The sequence below is a fragment of the Pseudopipra pipra genome, chromosome 14 (genome assembly GCF_036250125.1).
Source record: "Pseudopipra pipra isolate bDixPip1 chromosome 14, bDixPip1.hap1, whole genome shotgun sequence".
Taxonomy (NCBI): Eukaryota; Metazoa; Chordata; class Aves; order Passeriformes; family Pipridae; genus Pseudopipra; species Pseudopipra pipra.
The window spans coordinates 13166495-13186030 of NC_087562.1; positions in this window are offsets into that span (position 1 = coordinate 13166495).

The following is a 19536-nucleotide window of genomic DNA, read 5'->3' on the forward strand; positions in this document are numbered from 1 at the left end:
ACCAAAAGAGTTATTGAATATCACCCGGGGAGCACAAAATGAAAAGGCTCCCATTTCTTCCTGACCTTTTTGGGGCATTTTTTTTCCTGAAATCGGCCGGGCCCTTCAGCCTTCATTTCTCATGCTGTCTGTGGTAGCACAGGAAGGACAGCCTGGACTTTGCAGTTTCAAACAGATCAAGTTTTGTTAAATAACTTTTTCTTTTTTTTTTTTTTTCTCCTTCTTCAAACCCAAAGCGGAAGGGAACACTGTGAAGAAAATGGAAACTGGCAAAGAGCTTTAACTTCAAATAGCCTTATAAGTCAGCGTTGATGTGCAAAACTAATTCTGTTTTTTTGGCATTTAAATATAACCCGACAGTTGCAGAAGGGAGGGGTGAGGATGGGAGAAGTGCAAGGCAGATTCCCAGCCAAGTGCAAAATACAGAGACGTGTAGCACTACGACTCCTGTTTATCAAACGAAATAAGGATTAGATTCATTGGCACCAAGCTTTATAAGGGAGACTACAAACTTGACCTGGAAAATTTCAGGAAAGTAACCCTAGGATAAAAAGCAGTTCCGTACTGCTGGTGTCTTGGTGAAAGGCATTTCACTCATGGCAAAAGGGGATGTTTCCATGGAAGAGAATCTCAAGCTTCAGTAAAATGGATATGCAAATAACTCCATTCATTAAAAAAAAAAAGAAGTACCACTGAATATAATGTATCTAAATATTTGTTCAGGGTTAAGTGGTGTTGTCTAAACAAGCAGAAAAACCCTTTTTTTAATGTAGATTGGCTCTCCCCATTAGAAGTGTCAGCCACATACTTACTACTTGTTTCTATGCTTTTCATTTCCTAGAAATCTCCTGTGTTATTTTACAGATGCATGAGGTCAGCAATATTCTGACACTGGGTATTCACATGACCCATATGAATATATGACATATATGACCATCACCTGTTTGGGCTTTGCAACCACTCCCTGTAAATACACTGATAGGAAAGTACACACTTCTCATCCTTTAAGGACAAGACATGGAACTGAACATGGTGGAGTTTATCAGCCTGTAATGACACCCCACATGGACAAGTCTGCACTTGGTTGCCCTACAGCGCCTGCCTGTACAGACCAGCCTGCCTCCCCTATCTTCCCTGTGGGCAATGCCACCGCCTCCAGCAGCTGAAATTGTACCTCTCCTTGTCTCTGTGGCTTTCATTGCTCGATGCTGTTGGCTCAACACACCACCCAGAAGCTCTCCATAACTAAGACGAAGAAATTACTTTCTACTACATGAAACAGCCACCAGTGTGAGGGGTCAGTAAACACCGCAGCAGCCTCAGGGCTGGGACACAGAGGGAGCTGAAGTGCAGAACGGGATCCTGACTGCCCTGAACACTTCGCACGGGAGATATATGGAATCGCTCAAGCAGAAGGGGAGATTGCTGACAGCTCACTCAGAGGAAGATGAGGGAATGCTACCATCTTGAACAGGCATCTGGAGGAGAGGCACCTCACGCTTATCCTTATCCTGCTAGAGAGAAAGTGGATGTGTGAAACGTGCAGGGGCTAAAGAATGTTGCAGAGTTTTTTTGGGGGAGGGAGGAAATGGTGAATGACATTTAAACCTAAGGTATATGATTTCCTCTGATCCTTTTAAAGAATATTTAAAGGAGGTCACTCCTTAAGCAGTACCTTAACTAAAAAAATGCACCCAAAAATTTATAAATAGTCTTGTGTTATCACAAACAGAATGAGAAGTGTTTACATGTAGTCCTGCATCTACCAAAGCCTCAGTTTATTATTGACTAGAGTAAATAAGCTCAAGTCAAAAATTAACAAATGTATATTTCTATTTAACATCTTCCCCTCTGTAGTGCCATTACTCAAATGCTCCCTTGTAGGGAAAAGACACTCATGAGTCTGTTCTGAAGACACTGTCTGCTTCATGAATTTCTCCAAGTATATTGTTTGCATAAAGTTTTTTCCAGGTGGTTAGTCAAGTCAGCTCAAGACAACCACTGATCACAGACAACTCTACCTGGCAAAGGACAGGTCCCTTTTGGTGGAGTCCTCTCTCAACATTTATTTGTTGGTGCTGAAATTAAGTTTCTTACTGAAATAAACCTGGAGCCTCAAGGTAGCAAATCCCCAAAAGGGAAATATTACAGTTCAGCCTGTAGGAGACCTTGCTGCTAACCACCAATAGCCACAAAAAAGAAACAGGCAAAACAAAATATGTGAAAATGAAAATACAACTTCACAAGCAGAAGTGACCCCTCAACCCCCGCAGATAGAAGCCCCAGTTTATCAGAGAAACTTCTATAGAGTTTCACACACAGAACTCATTTTCTTTTACCAGGTCCCTTCACCTTTACTTTCATAAATAGCTCTTCTCCTTTCTTCTGGGGAGGAAAGCAATCTACCATACCCAGGTGGATTTAATAAGGGAGGCCTAATGCAGGAGGTCAAAGAATATGAATGGATTAAAAGATTAGGGAGAAGAGTATGAAGGCTTTCACCTTTCAGGTTTCTGCTCTGAATTCGTCTGATGTCAGCAGTGAGCAAGCAATGGAGCCATCAAGGAGCTGTGGTTGCACGGAAATCTCTCCTTCGGTTTCCAGGAGCTACACTAAGGGATCATTAAAAAGAGTCTGAATATTTTAAAGATATATACTGAGGCTGCCTCTCGTTATCAAGTCCCATATCCACTTTCTGTTTCTCCATATTCCTCAGCTATAAACACACCAAGATGGCTTTTCAGTTCAAAAAAACTTCCCCATACTTTTCGTGATTAAATTCAAATTTATCAGGTACATTTTGTTTTCCTGTGACTTCAAATCTCATAGATAGACAGACACCTCAATCCACCACTTTTAGCACAATTGTTCTTACTTGACCAGTTGCTCTTCATGTACCAAGTTAAACTCCCTACAAGCAATAATTTGCAGAAAACAAACGACCAAACAAAAAAAAAACCCCAAAATGAAAACAAACAAAACAACCCAAAACCAAAGTCAGACCCCCAGTCTGACTCTGCCAAGAGTATCTGGTAGTATCCCTGAACTTCAGCTTAACCTTTCCATGATTTTGGTTAAATCATGTTAGAGTTCACCATTATGGCTTTACCAATGGCTAAAAGTGCCAGCTTATGCACATAAACTTTCAACTGTCTTTTAAGACACGCTTCATTGCTTCAGCTTCAGAAATTTCAGAGAAATTATCTTATTTTTAACCTTACAAGGTCCATACTTTCACTTTCACATATCCAATGGGAAATAAACTGGCAAAGTGCTTGACAAGTAAATCAGCCACACATACAGGGTCCTCTCTTGGAACAAATGGAGTGAGCTCAACAAGTAGGATGCTGTTTCTAGATATTAGAAATTTTTCAAGAGCTAAGTGTTGCATTTGGTTCAGGATTTGAACCCAGCAGTGATTACCTCCAAAGTGCTTTCAGTTTAAAAAAAAGCAAGTTGCACAATGGAACCATCAGCCGTGACTGACGCTGGTTTAATAATAAACTCAAAACTACTTAAAATGAACCTCATGTTTCCATGGTGATGAATACATATCTCCCTCCAGACTGTCTTGTGATGTAGAAAACATTCACCAGTAGTATTTTGGTAGCAATCTTGCTAATGGAAAATTCATTAGTATTGTTAAAGATGGCGATAACACTGACTTGGATTAATTTTAGACTGACCTTGGCAAATTGGCAGGTGGAGATGAAAGCAGTACGGTGCCCAATGGGAAAGTAAAATATGTGAAGATACCCACTTGTGACATATTTTTTAAAAAAGATGACGACAGGTGGGTGCTAAAATGAGTGTGCAGACCTGTTAGTTTACCTCTCTGATACCTGCTAATAAATCCATTTTTGCTTTAGTAAGCAGATTTAAATGTTCTCAAACAGATACAAAATGTTATCATCTCCTTAGGTTAGCCTTGCTTAATGGCAGTGAGGCATGGCCAGTTGCAGACACCCTTAACATAACATATTTGACAGGTATAAGATCAGGCACATAGAGTAGGAGAGGTCCCAAAGCTTGCCTTTATTCACAAGGCTGCTCTAAGGGTATGAACTGCTAAACTCTGTCATCATCCCTTAACTTACAGTGCTCCTTAATACGATATGGTGTTCTATTCAGGGGAAAAAAAAAACCTTCTTAAGAGTACATATTTGACTTTGATCCGGTGACATGTTTCTGAAGGAAAGCATCTGACAGGACAAAGATGTACAGTACTTCATTTAGTCTGTGTGCCATATGTGGCAGCTTAAGGATCACTGTCACAGCCCCTTCGGCTGCCATCCAGGATCGCACGGCGCAGCAGAGCAGAGGGATTGCTGCTGGGCTTCAGGAGGAAAGGGCTTGCAGGGAATTTCTCTGGGCTCTTTTTAACAAGTGTATTTACCTATTCCATTCAGAAACTGAAAAGTGAGGCATTTTAACTTGCAATCAAGAAAAAAAAAAAAAGAGAAATTTTAATAACTCTTCACATAATAGAAATGATATTAATATTTTGATCCAGAAAGCCCACAAGCATGGGCGACATTTTAAGCACGCAAACAGATGCTAATTGGCCTGCTCAAGGACTTTAAGCTACATATATGCAAAAACACTTTGCCAGGAAAAAAACCTGCAGATATCTACCACTGTTTTACAGACATTCCTAACTTCATTCTGTCAACAGACTTGGAAATCCTAGTTACTTCAAGATCTGCAGTTTTAAAAACATGATCTTTCCTCAAATATGAACTTTGGGGATGTTTTAATAAAAAATGACAATTTCTGAAATAAAATGCTGTGCTTTTGGTGTGCAATTGTCCTTGCAAACATCTACACAAGTCAAAATGCTAAATAGCTGTGAATAGGTAGGTGGTATTTGTTGGGATATAATTCATATTCAGAAATTCTCTGGTGATTTTCTTAAAAACCTGATTTAGATTTGATTTCTCTCTGTGCTGTCAGAAAGTGCTCTGCAGATTCCATAGTCCTCTTTTTTTTATTCTATTCACTAAATCTGAAAGCCATTCAGCACAACAGCACTGTTGTGATATGTTTCTACTTTAAAAAGCAGCAAAGCCGTACAGAAGGGAAAGAAAAGATTCCCTTCAGAAAAAGCATGAGGGGGAGCCAATTAGACAAAGATGTGCCAAAGTGGACAGTGCTTATGAAAACAATCAGCATTACATTTAAGTTACACAGTCTAGTTCTCTATTCTTACTCCTTCAGAAAGCTGTTTGGGATTTCCAATCTTAATGTCTCTGTTTAGCCAACACTGTGCCTTTTTTAATTTCAGATGAGGAAGAAATGTACTATGTCAAGAAGTAATACGAGTGATATGTTACATAGACATGCAACTAAAAGATTTCTTTTTCTCTTGTGATTTCTGGTAGTCAACACAAGTTCTCTTTTTCCTGTAATCACGAATCTAAAGGCACTGATTATGTCAAACAAACTCCCTGTGTGGTTTTAGAAACGAGTTTCTTCGAGTCTCACAGCTTGGTGGCAATATTCAAACATTTATTCAATTACCATCACTATTCATACAATGAAATTAGTGTCTTGAATGAAAAGTACTGAACTGAAAAAAAGAAAGTTTAGGTAACAATTTTCAATTTACCGACTGACCCCAGGTCTCAGCAGAGACGAGTTTGATCTGTTCCTCCTATTTCCCTTCATGCAATCATCATCCCAAATGTATAGCAATTAAACCACAGTCTAATTAAAACACAAAAGACTTTTCAGTAATGAATCTTTCTGGCAAAGAGCATCTTCAACACTTACTTCACAAACAATAGCACTTGTCAAGAGATGTTAAACAAATTTCAGAACTGAGGCTTTTCATGGCAATTTGGAACATTTGATATTCTGGTCTCTGGTGCTCTGTGTCAGCCAGTTCCTTATGTTCCCAAAACAGACTAACAATCCGTAGGCAAATATACACCATTTAAAAAATTCACCAGTGTGCCTGTGATTATATGTGGTTTTCCAAGGGAAGTGGCTTGGCCTATCACTTTCTGACCTATTTTCCCCTTGTTCCACTTTGGCATGTCCTCTCAGCTGAGTGCTGGAAACTGTACTCAGTTAAGTGGGATAAAAATAACAATAAAAACTCAGTGCCTATAGCAACCCTCAAGCGACAGAAGGTGAAAAGAATTACATCCTTAATTCGCCAGGTTCTTTTTACATATAATCATTCCTTTTACGTAAAGGTCAAGTTACAAGACTTTTTGCATTATGCATAGTGATTTCCATTTTGGCTTATTATTCAGTGGTATAAAATTTATGATGTCAGATTTCATGACAGTTAAACCTGAGTTTGCTCTGTTTCAGAATGACATCTGGGTATAGTGAATAACAAAGCTTCTACATTAAAATGGCCCCGTATTTTTAGGTCGGCTCCTATAAAAGAAATCAGACCAAGAGATACTTGAACAGATGTTCAGAAAAATATTTCACTTCAAGTGCTGACAAACTAGAATGGGAGTAGAGTTGCATAATAGGAAGTGAATCATTACAGTCAATCACGAAAGATATCCAATTGTTTTGAATCAAAGTGTTTGGCAAATATTCTTTTCTTTCTGCTCTGTTGCAAGGAATTTGATATTCAAAAGCGAACAACCTAAGAAATATATTCAGTGCTGTTGCTTAATCCCTTTACGAGAAAAAAAGGGTAACAAATGTATAAAAGTACATTTTATTTGTTAATGTGTGTACCAGATAACGATTTTTAGCTGACAGTACAATTATTTATTATGACAATGCAACACCTCTAGTGAAAATTGAGTAGTCTTAAGGTGTTCTGTGCTGCTCATTCATGCAAAGAATTCTTGTCAAATATTTTAATGAGAAGAAAAGTATGGCAGTCAAGATTAAAAGTCAAGGTGACCTTTAACTGTGGAAAACAGTATCTACATATCACCTTACATTTTTTTTTAAGGTCATCACTTCTCTCTTGAAGAGTCATTCCATAAATGGAAGTAGGCAGTACAACGAGAGAGCTAACTATAAAAACCATCCTTCCTTCAAAATTAAGCTCTGCATTATACCTATTAGAAATTACATTCACCCTTTGGTATAAAATTCAAATACTTGGTGTGGCATCTTCAGCAAAATGAGCGAGGAAAACACACATTACAGAAAACAGGGATATACAACTGTGGTTGGATATACCCAGCCTGTGGTAAAGCAACAGCACAACGTCTTAGGAATTGTCACTCTTCATTATAAAGAACAAACTCGCCTGTGACCTGGCCACGGGCAGGCTGTGCTGAGTCAGCTGGAAAACTGTTCTGATGGGCACCTGATGGCCTGTTGTTCTAAGGAGTCTTTGGGGAAACCAAGGATGCTCCCACAGCACAGCAGTGACCTGTTTCCTACTGTCATGCTTCCAGCTGCCCCAGTTAGCCAAGCAAGCTTGCATTGTGCAGAGGTTCTGCTGTATGAGCAAAATCCTCACGGCCAATGTGACCTTCCAGAAGTCCAGGAGGGCCTGGAAATATTGTTCTGATTACCAGAGAAATACAAACAAATCACTGTATATTGGGGGTCCAAGATACATTTTCTAGTCAACTGACAGTAGATGTGGCCAATGCTAGAAACCCCCCAAAACGCATCCAAACCTGCCCAGTTCCCAGGCAGCACCTCAGACTTGCCAAGTCCTGCATTTGTTCTTCCACCCATCTTACAGCTTCCTTTTCCCCCTTTATAACTAGAGGGAAAGACAAACCTGGAAGCAAGGAAAAGCCAGCTGCAGTTCACTTCCCAGAAGACCTTAGCTGTGTTAAAAAGAAACTCCTTTTTTTCCATCCAGCGAGGCTGGAAAAATAGGCATCACACCACAAGGGCGGCTTGAGAGAGACCTCAAGTCTGGTCCTAAATATCAGCATGAACCTACTCTCTAATTTATTTACTCTGTCCCCAAATTTATTTGCTTATCTGTAATCTTTACTGACTTTCCCTCACTGAAAGCAGTTCAGGTATAACATGACACGAGAGTGGAGATAAGGCTTCCAGATTATCACTGGTTTGGGTCCAGCCAGCTTGGAGTGAGCTGCTCATGAGCACAGGCAGCAAAATTAATGTTTACTTGCATCTGTCCACAAAGGTACATTCTTAGTTATATATACTAAGAGGATTGCTCATGGAGTATCATTAATCATTTTTATCACTACCAAACATAGTATCAAACACAGAGAAAAATGTGGTTCCTAATTGCTGCTACAGAGACAAAGCAGCAGAGGAACAGAAGATGAAAATAAAGTACTAGGTGCCATTTCTCCTGTGAAATTATACATGGAATATTTTAATTAATGGGTGATATAATTTATACAAGGTTCTAAGTGAATCTTAAATAATTATAACACCCGAACACAGTAAATCAGATTTTAAAATTTCCTAAGAAAAATGTTGCAGATAAACTTGCTAAAACATGCAATAATGAAAAGAATTTATTAATATCTGACAACTCTAGCACAGCTTCAAATCTGCCTGAACTTGCTGCAGCTATTTAATAAGGTTGGTGTTCTTCCCCACTAAGAGCATCCATTTTCTTCTGAAGGCCTGTTTACCACATATCTTGTAATGAAATGACGCAGATAATCCACGTATTTTTTTTGTAAAATATTGGAATCTGCTTAAATTAAGTTAGGAATGATGCATCGTACTTTAATTATTCCATGTATGTGACACACATAATTTAAAGTAAGCTCTCACACTTTGGGCAAGTGAACTTTCTGTATCTACTAGGAACCCCCACAGAGTTTTATGAAAGCTAAATTTGAAAACATTACAGTACTTTTAATTTTAAAAACATTTTTGCACTCTTATTAGTTGGCTGCTAATGTCTGAAAAGTGGATTATATTCCTTCAAGTGCTGATGCAAAGCACTTTCTCTGTTTAACACACAACTATATTTAACACTCTAGTCTGCTATTTTGGCTTTATTGAAACACACACAAAATTCCTTTTTTAGCCACTGAGGAGACTTGGCACCAGTTATAAAAGATTTATTGATCCTGTACTAACTAGAATACATTACAAATAGCCAAGTGCCAAACAGTTCCTTTGCACCAGATTGTGATTTACAAGTAAGGAAAGGAAACTAGATTACTAATTACGTACAAAACTCTAAGCTTTAAAAAGTTGTGTACTTATAACTAAGGTCCTGCAAAATAAATAATCTTTCTTCAATGAAGACAAGCTTTTATACCAAGATCTTTTCTCTAATATAGATACACACGCACCATTTTCTTTTACAGAACGTTAAATTCTGTCTTAAAGAAAGTTTCTGTATTGTAAAGTGTTGCCACTTTCCAAAACCAACGACAAGAAAAAAGCAACTCTAAAATTTTAGTACTTAGAAAAAATTTAATTCATTAAAATCCTATGCTGTATAGTTTTGATTAAAAAAAATGTGTAAAAGCTTTACTAAATGGTAAATGGTCTGTTCTGATTTTCTTTGAAATTTTTCCATATTTCTTTGCATCTACCTGTGAGGACAAATGCTTAGAACATCTATAACAGTACTGTATCACTGTAGTGTAATTCTAAGGGATTATTTTGACCCTATTATCTTTTAAGAGGTTGCTTGGGCTAGGCACAGGTAACACAAAGACAGATATCTGAACTACAAAAGTGAAGCAGAACTGGTCCAAGGACCTGTGGGACACATGATGCAACCCTTAAACCTAATAAAGACCACTTGCATCAAATGAACTTAGCCTGGACAAACCAGCAGTATCAGAGCTCAGAGGATAACATCTCTTAGCCACGACTACATGCCAACAGCGAGCAGGCTCAACCTGACCATGAACACTTGTGATTTCATCACTGAAACAAGCAAAGTTCCCAGAGTTTATTCTGTTAATTTATAAGGGATTTACCACAACATTGGGTGGTAAGAAGGATGAGACTGAGAGCAGCAAGTTTTTACAAAAACACCTACTGACACTTCAGCCACTTTGCATCCAGTGTCACTGTCACCACACAGAGACTGACGTCCATCACCAGCTCACAAGATGTGCAAAGCTAAATCAGACACTGAGTCCCAAAAAAAGGGATTCAAGAAACCCAGAGGGAGAAGAAACTTATATTCAAAATATCAGTGAGAAAGCATAGACTTTCATTTATAAGCTTAATTTTTAGTTGTTTTTTTTTTTTTTTAATGCAAAAGTTCTCCTAGTGGTAGATGCAACTTATGTCTGCTCAAAAGCCATTGTAAAATTTCTACAAGCAGTAAGTCACTCCTAACAGTTCACTAACAACGTATAGGTGTGTCTTTTGGAGGTCAAGCTCCACAAGATACGTGTCAACAGGCAAGAAAAGCACAGCTTTATTTCAGCCTCTGGGTAGACAAAGTATGTAGAAAATATAAGACAAAAAGAGCATGAGTAATTTAATATGTAAAGTTACTTGAGATACACCAATTATGTTAAATTCATTTATAACTAGGCATACTTCTGCATTTGGGGTCTATTTAAAACCTTATTAAGAGCACAGGACACAGAAGAAACAGTCTGTTTGATCTGTTTTGAAGCTATGGTAATAGGAAACAAGTTTTCCTGCAACGTCTCTCAGGACCATCAAACAGTCCTTTTTTTTTTTTTTGACAAGAATAAATACAGAGCCATATTTGAAACCCTTAACCTAATGCTCACAAAGAAATCTCCCTTGTAGACACAGTTGTTTATTAAGACTAACCCTAGTTCATTTTCCAGTCATATTTCAGAGATAAGCAAAAATTAAAGAAATAAAAATGTCTAGCAGGTAGTTTCATTTGCCTCTTTTATTACAAATCCATATTCAGATATGTTAATATAAAGATGTACAATATTACATAAAGGGCACAAAACCTGACATCATGACACTGGTGGCTGAACAGCTCGCTTATTGTAGCCGCTCTTATTCAGCTATTTTCTAGTGCTCTCATCAGTCTTTTGTGTGAAAGTCTTTGGTGAGAGTCAAGTCTGAACTGATAAGGCCTTGGAGACATAATCACTGGCCCTCATTTTCCATTGACAGCCCCACACAGCCAATTCACAAACATTTTCATATTAATATTGAGCAATTTCCCTACATTCTAATCCATCAAAGTAGGCTATTAATCCTTCCCCCTTGCTCTTCTCTATTCAAATGCTAACAATTTTCTTCTCACAAGCTAAAACATTCGTCCTACAGCCCCTCACACAAAGACACTGTATTGTCAGCAGTGATTGATCAGAGTATTAATATGAGGGATGCGATGTACATTGTATCAATGATACCACACGGATGTTGGGAAAAAGGTCTTTTTTAAAGGATAAATCAAATGCAAAATGTAATAATTTCTCAAGGAATGCTTTAAAGTGTTTTGCCTCGTGTATTTTATGGAAATTTATTAAGATTTTCAGAGGTGTAAAATGCTTTTGAGTTTGGAATGCAAAATAAATGTCAGGGATGCCTTGTGTGCAGGGACATGGTGGGGAACAGCCTGCAGCTGGGACTGGCTGGGGACAAACAGGCAAACAGCAGCAAAACTACCACAAGCCACTTGCTCTCCAATGCCATGTTTTATACAACTGGGGTGAGGAGGAAATAAAAAAAAAAAAAAAAAAAACCACCAAAATGAGGTGAGGATAACTCTTCAAAGAAAAAAACCTTTCATCTCTTGAGATGGAAAAACTAAAAAAGGCCAGAAAGCAGTTTCAGCCCTTGCCTTGTGGGTCCTCTGATACAGGGCCACCTGGAAATTCCCACATCCTCAAGGATGGCCAGGAGCTCTCCTCAGACGGTGGGAAAGAGAAAAGGCATCCGATGAATGATTTTTTGCACCCTAGTTTCAAATGATTTGGGGTTATTTACTAAAAGAGGGATGCTCAACCTTAAGATGCTTTATGTGAAGTCTTAACCTGCTTTAACCTTCCTTGTAAAAACACAACTCAACCAGCAGCTTCTGCTGCAACTGCAGGAGATGAGCCCAGAAAGCAGCGGCAAAAGGGGGACAGTCTGTACGAGATGCGGTTGTAGGAAGGCGAACGTGGTGCCTGCCACCAGAGCAGAGCCCCGGGCTCCTGGAGGTGGGAAAGAGGGAGGCTGTGGGTGCACAGAGCTCTTACATAGCTGATACACCCTGGCACAAATTAGAGCAATTTCAGGCAGGCTGTAATTTACGGCAGGTTACAGTGGTTCTTGGCACAGAGCTCAGCCCTCTGCAGACAGAGCCCCCCCACATCTAAACACGTGTCCTCCTCCTCACAGGGTGTGGGTGGAGGGAGAGACAGTGCCAGGTGCTGTCAGCAAGTCAAAGCCATCAAGTTCAGCCTCAAGCCCGCCCTAGGATCACTTAGCTGGAGCTGCACGAAGCAATTTAGAAGAACATGCAGCTGGACAACAGAGAAATCCAGACCTCCTCAGACATCCAGCATCCATTCATCCATAAAAACAAGCAATTTGCTCACTTCCAGTAGCACACACTATGGGGGGTGGGTGTGGGTGTGCACACATGTGGTTAAATAATCTCAAAATAAGATGAACAAACACAACTGCTTCATAAGCTGAAAAATTCAGCACATTTCAATGCAAGTTTGAGAATGTTTCATGCTGGAGGTATAAGAGATTGACTATATTTAAGCATGTGCAGATGACAGCTAAGCATCTAGTGATATTAAGAACCATAAACTTCAATTTATGTATATCATTCCACTAAACTTCATTTTAATTTCCTCTTATATGGTCTTTCCTTCCCTGAAGAAACAAAGCAAATCTAAAATTAGCAGAGATATAAACTCAGCCCAGCAATGCAATACCCTAGATAGGCAGAGTCTAATGACCATATGAAATTTTATCACTGGATTTAACCCACATCTCAAAGGAAACCATTCCAGCTCTGAGCACGCTGTGCCATCATACTGGCACCCACGTCTGAGCACCTGTGTGGCTCTTATGCACCAGGGAGATGGCACAAGGGGTCCCTGGTAGTTGTTAAAGTGATTAATTGACCTAAAAACCCAATTTGTTCAGCAACCTATGTAGAAAAGACAGAAAAATAACCAAACCAAAACAATTTGGAAAACAGCTCTTTTTTTTTCAGTATCTAAAATATGATGAACTCTCAGAGGCCTGAAAGCTACTATTGCTTCCCAGGATAAACTTGCTCTGGGCACAACCACAGCCCTTTTTAAAGAGCCTCAGTTTCTGTGCCACAACATCCTGTTTCTACACCACTTACCTTTGGTACATTATATCTTTACAATGAGTAATTAAAAATATTTGTACTTTGAAGCCACTTATGAGATCTTCCAATTACTTATATTAGCATTCTGGCAAACAGTCAAGCCTTTTTAATGTTGAGTCAGACCCCTGAGCCTGCATCAAAAAGCTCTCCAAAGAGCTATTTTGATTTTCTCTTCTTCCAGACAACTGAAAGGGCTACCTCATGCTCTCCTGCTGCCTCACCAGAATCTTTCCTGGGGGAGACGATGTTCAGGGCTAAAACTGCAAAGCACCATGTCCCACTTCCCAGCACCTATAAAAGGTCCTCAAGCCTAGGAGACAGGGCAAGAGGCTGAGGAAGGAAGATGTTCTCATTTATGCCTGAGGCCAGAAGATCCACAGGATAATACTGGAGAGGGGTCCAAGGAGCAACCCAACTGCCTGCACAGCAGAGCTGATGACTCAGTGCCTCAGCACTGCGGCAGCAGTGAGTCAGTGTCCCAGGGAGCAGGGAGGGTGTGTGCTGGATAGGCACTCTGTGGGATGAGTTCTGAAACAACAGCTCCGGCCATTTCGTGTTGTTGAACGTCTCACAGCAATTTTATATAAATAAGGGTGTTAACTCTACTTGAAATATGGCCAAGGCATCAAGGTTAAGCTTCCACTGATATAAATTAAATTGGATAAAGTATTAGTCATTTCCTGTCCCAAGCTGTTATGCATTGTGATGTACATTATGAAATAGCAATTTTAAACCCAGAAATAGATTGACTTCAGTTTTAATTGAAATAATCTTTATTTTGTAATTAAGCTATTATGTGCCAGAAGAATGATTTGCTTGGGGTTCACGCATGAGCGTTACAATCTTTATAAAATCCCAAGCTGGATAATGTTTGCTAAAGTTGTTCTCATGCAAAAAATAAAACCCAGAATTATATAATTATAAAATTAATTTGCTAACATATTAAACAGAAACAACTGAACTAACAGATACCATCTACTGAAGGGTTTATTTTCAAAACTAAGGCACATGCACAAATGCATCCACAGATCTAGTAACTCAGAGACCTTAAAATTTTAATGAATTTCACTTAGAAGGCCACATGAAGAACATGAAAACCTCGATCTAGGGATTTGTATTTGAAAACTTTCCCTCTGTGCCTTCCACCATCACCTCAGACAGCAGGACAGTTTTTCCTAACTGCTCTCCCCCATCCAACAGCAGGTCTCCACACCACACCGCCGTATCTCCTCCCTGGCAAGCTTTTGTCCAAGGTTAGCAAGTTTCAGATCATGCTCCAGACATTTCCTTAAACTAAACTTCCATCAAACACTGTTTTACTTGGTTTTTTTTTTTAAACACAGAACTGGTTCTATTTTAAACAGTTTAATGTGTTAAAAATTGTTTCCAGCTACACTGCAAGTGTTCTAAGCCAAAGCAAGTGGAATTTGCAATCATCTCTGGAGAAAGACTGCCATTAGGAATAAAGCATGGGTTTATCCATTTTTCATATGTAAGTCAGATTCACTTTGTCAGTCTTGAGATTTGACAGAGTATAATTCGGAACGATTCAAGCTCACCTTCCGCTGGACTGAGTAATCAGATCAGACGAGGGAACATACCCATGGCTCTCCAGAACTTACTGCAGTACTCCTTAGGAACCTCACAGCCTATGTGCCACTTTATTTCCTCGGTAATACACGGCTGTCATATATAATTGCGTATACAAGACCTACAGTAACATCTCACAAATTTCCAGGAGCAGAAACTTGCAATTTAGAAAGGGAAGCTGTTGAGTATTAACCTTGCTAGTGTTTCTAGAGGCCATGGAGTCGTTGCATGGGCTATGGAACAGCGAGTGGAGGTGTGCAGGGCTGTGTGAGTGCCCCAGCACACAGACAGCAGCTGGTGTCATCTTCCTTGACCCTTCTGTTGGCAGCATTGTTCCTAAAAGACACTGCCTCTAAGGTGATGTCTCAGCACTGCATTCTTAATTACTTGATTTTTTTGACAGTGGTGCTGCTTCTTAGATATAATACAGTAGATGAAAGACCTTTAAAGGTACTGTGTGTGACACGGTTTAATTTGGCTAAAAGATAAGAATTTTTAAAGAAAACTGACAAGCGTATGAATGCATTGAGTAGTATGGGAGGTAGAATGGCAATTAAAAACAAGTCAGAAAGAAAGCAAAGGTTTATTTTAAAGTTAAATTTCTTTGAAAAATATTCATATTCTCTTTTCTACAAGGATACCACCATAGATTTTAGCCTAAAAATTAGCATACTATGATGAGAGAATACAAATGCAATCCACTGCAAAGGAATACTCATGCACTGATATTTTTTGCCTGGATTTTTTTTTTTGTTTTCATTTGTACTTTTCCCTAAACCTATGTTCAAATGTATTTTTGCATCACACATTAAAATATGATAACCTTTCTGATAAAAAAGAACTATCCTCTTATGTGAGTTAATGTAATTCTGAGAAGAATGACTTTGACCAATTGGTGTAGTGGCTCACTGCACAAGTGAACAAGGGTTTCTGCATCCAGCGGTCCACAGTCTGAATGCTATGCAGGCTGAATAAGGAGATGAATTTCAAATGTGTAAATGACAAGTCTGAAACTTGACTGAGTCAGACAAAAGATGCTATATTTAACACTTCGCCTTCTAATTTTAGATCACTTTTTTTTTTTTAGTCAGTTGAACAGAATATTTACAAGTGACTTACAATTGTCCTCGAGCTGTTCAATTTTTCCTGGGTCTAAAACTGAAAACATTAAGAAGTGGGTGATGATAATTAAGATAAAAATATATTTAAATATACTGTAGGAAGATTCTTAATTAATGACAAGATAGAAAGGGTAAAAATTAATGGAACGAAGTTTTGAAGAACAGCATATGAAAATGTAATTTACACAATTTTATAGAAGGCTAATCAAATATTACTCAGTTTATCTTTGATCCTTCTGATATACTCCTTAGGGCCTGCTCAGTACAGTACATCAGTCACCTTCTTGCTTGACTAAGGGGGACTGTGGCCTTTTTATTTTATTTATATTTTAAAATATAGAAAATATCACACCACAATAAAGCAATCAACCAATAGCCTATATGCTCCAGTAGCTGGAAAAGATAGAAAGTCAGTGAGTAGATAATTATTCAAGGTCAAACCTTTCTAGTGTGGTGCCAGAAAAAAGCAAACAGTGAGGGTTAGCCAATACTTCACAAACACTTGTTTAAGGATTTCCTAATTACTATAAGTGGTTCCTCTGGCCCTGGCACTTAAAAAGGCAGCTGTGTATGCATGATGTCATCCCTTCTGCCCATTATCTCTGCAGTAAATTTAGAGGATTAAGAAGCAAGCAAGACTGAATAGTCAAAATAATGATGATTTTTCATGTTTCCTACCATTAAAATTAATTACAGAAAAAAAGACAAAGTAAAACATGGATGCATTTAACTACTAAAACATGTTTGAACATTTTTGTCCAAAAATTAAAAAAAAAAGTTTAAAGACCTCATGCGTACAGCATGGCCTCATCATAGCACAGTTACTGTTAACTTAGAGTATTAAAGATATAGAGATAATCACTATCTGATCAGCAAAAAATAAACTCAAGTGCTTTAAATGTCCTGGAGCAAACTGAACAGGTAATATTCACTGTCCTGGCACATCTGTGACAGTGCATGTTGCTGTTCATGGACTGGAATACAAAATCCACAGAGTTTGTAGCCAGGATGTTGTGAGAGATGCAACAAAGTCACTGTAATATTTGCTTACTGGGATGCTGAAATTAATACACCTGCTGACACAATCAGGGATTGTTCCTTCAAGTGGAAGCTGCCCCTGCCATGGCAGGGGGGGTAGGGTGGTGGAACTAGATGATCTTTAAGGTCCCTTCCAACCAAAAGCATTCTATGATTAACTCCCCTGTATGGCCCCTGATCAGTGGCATCATGCCAAAACAGATGACAAGTTTTGAGTGCCTCCACAGCAATCTGGCACTTCTGGTTAGTAATCTCAGTCCCCCTCTCCTTTATTTGCAACTCTGCCCTGCCCTTCTCCTTGAGATCATCAGACCAGACCTCTCATTCCTGGCGGGCGATTATCATTTCCGCGAGTTTCAGGATCCGCTCTTTACCCACTAGAATTTCCTCCCATATTCCATAGGTTCTATGTCATCTATGTGTGTGAGAATGTCCCCAGTGCTCAGACTGGATATGGGTCATGCTCAAGGCTCAGTCAGGTCACCTGTCAGCACACAAACTAATTTCTCCTTCATTTCTTTCTATGTGCTGGGGAACCTAACATGGGAGCTACTTCAAAGAACATGACCTGACGTAGGTATAGCACTGTATAAAACAGTATGTCCAATCAAATCACTGTTTGTAAGCTGTTCCATAATCAAAACACAGCTCCTCAAATATTTCCTTTCCTTTCTAGTTTCTAGGAATACTCATTAACATTTTTTACAATTTTTAAAAAATTATTTTATCAGGTGCCACAATGTAGAGCCCAGATATGGGTTCATCACACACAGTCACTCTCCAAGTCCTGCTCTCTGTCTGTGTGGGAAGTTCCAAAAAATTAACTTTTCTGCTACCATCCCTATCTCTTATTTTCTGTTAGTGGAAGCTGCTCCTCAGCACTGGTCATTTCTATGTTCACTTTCTATTTGCTCTTGAAAAGGGAGCCAGTGAAACAGTGGTCCTGATTTGATATTGTCAACTTAAGTCTTAGACAGCCTCGGTCTTTGGCATGATTATTGCACGGTCATTCTCTTCTTTATTTTTTTCCTCCTGTTTCCCCTCAATTGACAACTACATTCCAGGTTACCATTTCAGCCTGTTTCCCTGTTAAAATTCCTCTCCCACCTGTCCACTTCTAGCAGAAGTATCTGAATGCTGCCAAGAATACTCTGTTTTAATAACACATCAGAAGTTCATGTCAACATTATAAGTCAATTTATTATGCAGTGATGTCTAGCTCAAGCTGGATTTGTCCTGTTGTCTGAAGTTTCAGGTATCAATTTTATTTCTTTACTACGTTTCCTACCTAGAGAAAAAGCGCTGACTGTTACTCTTGGATCAAACTTATTTTACATCCTGAAACTAACAATATAATTTCCCAGTTGCCACTGTCTCCAAGCATAAGGACAGATCTGGGTAGCTTCTACCACAATCTCTTTTAAGCAGATCCCCTTCCACCTATCCACAGAAGTCCTGTGAGCACCCTCCACTGCAGCACAAAGAAGAGAAAAAGCAATGAAAGTTGTGGCTACATGTTTGCCAGATTCACTGAAGCCACTGGAATCTTTTCTGTTATCTTCCAGGAGTTATGGATCAAACTAGAAATTAATTTCTAAATATGAAAGAAATGAGACTCCTGGCTCAGGAGTAAGCTTTCAAAAACAACCCAAACAAGTCTGTCTTTATTCCTTCTTACAGTAAAAGCCATTTTGCTTCCCCAGATATCAGCACACACAACTTTTGCAAACCCCTGCCAACCACCCAAACACACTGCTGTGCACACAGTAACTTGGCAAAAAGGAAACAAAGGGAAATAAATGCTGCCATGTTTAGTATGAAAACTAAATGTCTTGCACAGATGCACATGCCATAAGGGAATGTTAGACCTAGTCTGACCTCCTGCACCAGAGAGACCATAAAACATCATCCAGTTTCCTTGTTCCCTGTTTTGATGAGATGCATGTACAAATCCAAATGGGAAAACACTTACATATAAGCTTTAGGACATGTTATGCACCGAAGGACTCCTGCTTTTTATGCTCTTTCAACATACGAAACTGTCTCTGCAAGAAAAAGTCATACTTCCTAAGCGGTCAGAAAACATATTTCTAATAGTAAATATTCTTCCTATGGAGAAGATGTAGGATATATGTATTTAACAGTTTCATGGTTCCAGTGCCCACCCAGTCTCCACCTTTGATGTCATTGCTGCTACTTCTCTGTCTCCAGGATCCCACTCTGGTCAGACAGCTCTGGAGGTAGACACTGCACTAGAAAAGGACCCTGTGCAGTTGCCGAGAACTAAAGGTGAATCAACAAACCCTTCCCCATTGTGGCAGGGTGGTGACAAACAGAAAACCGAAGGAGTAAGAGAGAAGGAGGCAGCGATCCCTGCTGAGCTCTGCTCAGAGAGCTGCAGCACAGGATCCTTGTATGTAGACAATGCCTGAAAAGTAAATACTGATGGAGAAAACAGAAAATACGGGGAAAATTGACGCAAGGGAAAGCCAGGCGTGCAAGAAGGAACAGGAGATGAAACAGCTTTGTGGATAAGAGAAACTTAACTGAAACTAAGCACAGGACATGGAAACTACTCCACATATA